Below are 5824 nucleotides of genomic sequence, written 5' to 3'. Positions count from 1 at the left end.
AAAGGTCCTTCAAAGAGGAAAGCATCGATTGCTATATTTGTGCTAGAGCTTTTATTTTGAAAACATAAAGAGAGCATAAAAGTAAAGTTTTGAGAGGTGTTTGTTGTTGTCAACGAATGGCAGTGGGCACTCTAACCCCTTGCCAGACAAACCTTCAAAGAGCGGCTCCCATTTTATTTTTATTTTTGTGTGGCACTCCTTCCAACCTTTCTTTCACAAACCATGGCTAACCGAATCCTCGGGTGCCTGCCAACAATCTCATACCATGAAGGAGTGCCTTTTTTATTTTAGTTTTATTTAGATGACACTCCTCCCCACCTTTGCTTTCTCAAGCCATGGCTAACCGAATCCTTCGGGTGCCGTCCAACAATCACATACCATGGAGGAGTGTCTATTTTTGTTAATTAATTTGGGACTGGGAATCCCATTGCCAGCTCTTTTTGCAAAATTATTGGATAAGCGGATGAAGCCACTAGTCCATTGGTGAAAGTTGCCCAACAAGAATGAAAGATAAACACCACATACTTCCTCATGAGCTATAAAACATTGACACAAATCAGAGGTGATAAATTTTGAATTATTTAAAGGTAGCACTCAAGCAATTTACTTTGGAATGGCGGAGAAATACCATGTAGTAGGTAGGTATGGTGGACACAAATGGCATAGTGGTTGGCTCAAGGATTTTGGATGCATGAGAAGTATTCCCTCTCGATACAAGGCTTAGGCTAGCAAGGTTATTTGAAACAAACACAAGTATGAAGCGGTGCAGCAAAACTCACATAAAAGACATATTGTAAACATTATAAGACTCTACACCGTCTTCCTTGTTGTTCAAACTCTTTACTAGAAATTATCTAGACCTCAGAGAGACCAATTATGCAAACCAAATTTTAGCAAGCTCTATGCATTTCTTCATTAATAGGTGCAAAGTATATGATGCAAGAGCACAACAATTGCCAAGTATCACATTATCCAGGACATTTTACCAATTACTACATGTAGCATTTCCCGTTTCCAACCATACCACAATTAACGAAGCAGTTTCAACCTTCGCCATGAAAATTAAAAGCTAAGAACACATGTGTTCATATGAACCAGCGGAGCGTGTCTCTCTCCCAAACAATCATTTATTCAAACAAAAACAAAAACAAAAACATACAGACGCTCCAAGTAAAGTACATAAGATGTGACCGAATAAAAATATAGTTTCAAGAGAAGGAACCTCGATAATTTGTCGATGAAGAAGGGGATGCCTTGGGCATCCCCAAGCTTAGACGCTTGAGTCTTCTTGAAATATGCAGGGATGAACCACGGGGGCATCCCCAAGCTTAGACTCTTCACTCTTCTTGATCATAGTATATCATCCTCCTCTCTTGACCCTTGAAAACTTCCTCCACACCAAACTCGAAACAAACTCATTAGAGGGTTAGTGCATAATTAAAAATTCACATGTTCAGAGGTGACACAATCATTCTTAACACTTCTGGACATTGCCCAAAGTTACTGGAAGGTAATGGAACAAAGAAATCCACCCAACACAGCGAAAGAAGCAATGCGAAATAAAAGGCAGAATCTGTCAAAACAGAACAGTCCGTAAAGATGAATTTTAAAATGGCACCAGACTTGCTCAGATGAAAATGCTCAAATGGAATGAAAGTTGCGGACATATCTGAGGATCACTCACGTAAATTGGCATAATTTTCTGAGTTACCTACAGAGAATTAGGCCCAGATTCGTGACAGCAAGAAATCGGTTTCTGCGCAGTAATCCAAATCTAGTATCAACCTTTCTATCAAAGACTTTACTTGGCACAACAATGCAATAAAATAAGATAAGGAGAGGTTGCTACAGTAGTGACAACTTCCAAGACTCAAATACAAAATAAAAGTACTGTAGCAAAATAAACTCATGGGTTATCTCCCAAGAAGTTCTTTCTTTATAGCCATTAAGATGGGCTCAGCAGTTTTAATGATATACTCGCAAGAAATAGTATTTGGAGCAAAAAGGAGCATCAAGAGGCAAATTCAACAAATTTAAGCCTAGCATGCTTCCTATTAAAAGGAATCTTGTACACAAATGAATTCATGAAGAACAAAGTGACAAGCATAAGAGGATAAAACACGAGTAACTTCAAGATTCTCAACATAAAGAGGGGAAACTTAATATTATTAAGATGCATATACCCATGTTTCCCTCTCTCATAATAACTTTCAGTAGCATCATTGATGAAATCCACAATATACCCATCACTTAAAACATTCTTATCATGGTTCATATGCATAGGAGTATCATTAATTTTGGCATAAGAAGAGTTCTTCTCATTAATAGTAATTGGAGCAAGATTATTATCAAGAATTTGAACATGGTAAACAAGTTGCATATTAAGGAAATTGTTTTTGGCAATCCAATCATAACTATGACAAGTTTCATAAGGATAGTTATAACCTATATCATAGCATTTTTTATAATAATCATTAAAGGTCGGAGGCACAGTGTCATCATAAGAAATAGAATAGTTATCTTTCACAATCGGTTTATCCGTGACCATACCATCATTGTTATTAGAGGGAGATGTATCAAACACATAATGATCAGTAGCAAAAGGATTTTCAAACACCTCTTCCCCAAGCTTAGAGCTTTCTATATCATTATGGGAGGAAGCATGGATAGTACTGATACTATGGTAATTATTAACATCATCATTTTCAGAATTAGTTTCCCGTAGATTTGCAATATCAAAAGTAGTGTGCTCTTTCAAATCATGATCACTAATGTAGGTAAAGGGCATAGGAAGATCATTGTATTCAGATTCATTATCATAATAATCATCAGGAGCAACATACTTACGGTTACCTATCGTTATCTCATACACGCGGGGATATGTTGTTACCTCTTTCTTTTTATTCCCCTTGTTCTTCTTCTTCTTCGTTCCCTTCTTCTTCTTCTTCTTCTTTTCCTCGTTCCCTTCTTTAGGAGGGAGAGGCTTCTCCACATAACCTGCTTTATTTCCAGAAACAATAGAAGAAACTTGGGAGGATTCCTCCTTTTCATTAATAAGTTCAAAACACACAGCGGTCCTATCATATTTTGGCAAGGTGTCATCTTCTAAAATATTTTGTATGTAAGTATTTGTATGGCAATTATTAATGCAATAAGAAAAACACCCATGCAGGACATCATCAACATCAAGATCATTAATATCTAACAAAGAAATTTTTCTTGATAACTCTTCACACCACAAGAATAAAGTAAGTTCATCATGCTGATTAGGAGTAATTTCATCATCACAATACAAATTTGCAGCGCTCATGGGGTTCAAATTATCATTGGAGGAGCATTGAAAATTAAAATGACCCACTCTATGGCAAAGTTCACAAATAAAAGGATAGAGGACACAAACTTTTTTACCAAGATCATCTAGCGCCCTAGACCACTTTCTAGTTTTTTCATTAATATGATGGATACAATATTCATCTTCGATTTGATTAATTCCACAAGGTCTATGCATTCCACAAAAATTAACATGTTTATAGGAAATAGCATTCTTAGGAGTTTGAGCATGTTTATTGCAATCATTAACAACAATTTCATCCTTCATACAAGCCTCTTTAAAAGGTTCATGATACTTATCAAAATTCTTCCTAGGCAATTCAAAATGAGAGGCAAAAGCTTTATAAAGATTTGCAACAACTTGGGAGTCAAGACCATAGGTACCACTCATATTTCGAAATTTACCAGTATCCATAAAAGTTTCAATGCATTCATAATCATAGTTTATACCTGATTCTTTACCTTTGTCGTTCTCCCAATCTTCAGCGTTCTCCTGAATCCGGTTAAGAAGGTCCCATTTAGACTCTTCTTTATTGCGCGTGAATGATCCAGAACAAGAAGTATCCAGCAAGGTCTTGTCTTGAAAAGAAAGTCTTGCATAGAAATTATCAATAATAACATTACCAGGAAGCTCATGATTGGGGCATTTGAGCATTAAAGACTTCAATCTCTCCCATGCTTGGGCAATACTCTCTCCATCATGAGGCCAGAAATTATATATTCGGTTTCGGTCTTTGTGAATTTCACTTGGAGGATAGAATTTAGAATAAAATAGAGGCGCAATATCCTTCCAATCAAGAGAATGCTCATCCTTCAGACAGTTTATACCAATGCGCCGCTTTACCGTACAACGACATAGAGAATAATTTCTTCTTCACTTCATCCATAGAGATACCTGCACACTTGAATAACCCGCATAATTCATGCAAAAAGAGTAAATGATCTCCGGGATGGACAGTTCCATCCCCTTCATAGCGGTTATCCATAACACGTTCAATAATTTTCATAGGTATTTTATATGGAATACTTTCAGTAGGTGCATTTAAAATATCACAAGCATCATTAGAGTTATCGCATATGGGAGATAAAGTATTATCAGAGCAAATTTTCTCCCCTAAAGATGGGAAGCTAAAAAGATCACAAAAACTAGCTTCCCCAAGCTTAGACTTTTCCATAGCATTAGCAGTAATTGCATTCATACTAATAGCATCGCTACTAGTATGCAAATAAGGTTCCATAGGTTTTTTAATTTTCGCATCAAACAATTCTAAATCAGGAAAAAGATTAAAAAGCTCACCAATTTTTTTGTTGTTTTCCATTATGCCTAACGAGTGAAAATAAAAACAAGAAACAAAAAGATGCAATTGCAGGATCTAAAGGAAATAGCTTCGAGCACTCACACACCAGCAACAGTGCTAGGAAATAGCTTAGTAGTCGGAGGATGTGAATACCTTTTACCTTACCTCCCCGGCAATGGCGCCAGAAAATAGCTTGATGTCTACGGGTGCTTCTATTCTTGTAGACAGTGTTGGGCCTCCAAGAGCAGAGGTTTGTAGAACAGCAGCAAGTTTCCCTTAAGTGGATCACCCAAGGTTTATCGAACTCAGGGAGGAAGAGGTCAAAGATATTCCTCTCAAGCAACCCTGCAATCACAAAGCAAGAAGTCTCTTGTGTCCCCAACACACCAAATACACTTGTCAGATGTATAGGTGCACTAGTTCGGCGAAGAGATAGTGAAATACAAGTAGTATGGATGTATATGAGTGGTAATAGCAATCTGAATAAAATATGGCAGCGAGTAAACATGCAACAAAATAGTAAACAAACGGAGATTCGATGCTTGGAAGCAAGGCCCAGGGATCCTGCTTTCACTAGTGGACACTCTCAACAATGATCACATAATAGAACCACTCTACACTCTTTTGTTGGATGATGAACACCACTAACTGTGTAGGATTACACGAACCCTCAATGCCGGAGTTAACAAGCTCCACAATATTCAATGTTCATATTTAAGTAACCTTAGAGTGCATGACAGATCAACACAATTACACCGAGAACTAACATAGCATGCACACCGTCACTATCACACTATGAAGGAGGCATAGATCACATCAATACTTACCATAGCAATAGTTAACTTCATAATCTACAAGAGATTACAATCATAGCCTACACCAAGTACTACACGATGCACACACTGTCACCATTACACCGTGCAGGAGGAATAAACTACTTTAATAACATCACTAGAGTAGCACATAGATGATATTCAACTAGATCACATAAAGAGAGAGATGAACCACATAGCTACAGCGGAGCCCTCAGCCCCGGGGGTGAATTACTCCCTCCTCATCATGGAGACAGCGATGGCGGTGAAGATGGCGGTGGAGACGGCGGTGGAGATGACTCCGGGGGCAATTCCCCATCCCGGCGGCGTGCCGGAACAGAGACTTCTGTCCCCCGAATTGGAGTTTCGCGATGGCGGCGGCTC

Source organism: Lolium rigidum, chromosome 6 (genome assembly GCF_022539505.1).
Source record: "Lolium rigidum isolate FL_2022 chromosome 6, APGP_CSIRO_Lrig_0.1, whole genome shotgun sequence".
NCBI classification, from domain to species: Eukaryota; Viridiplantae; Streptophyta; class Magnoliopsida; order Poales; family Poaceae; genus Lolium; species Lolium rigidum.
The sequence above is the reverse complement of the archived record's forward strand: the minus strand, read 5'-3'. Positions refer to the sequence as shown.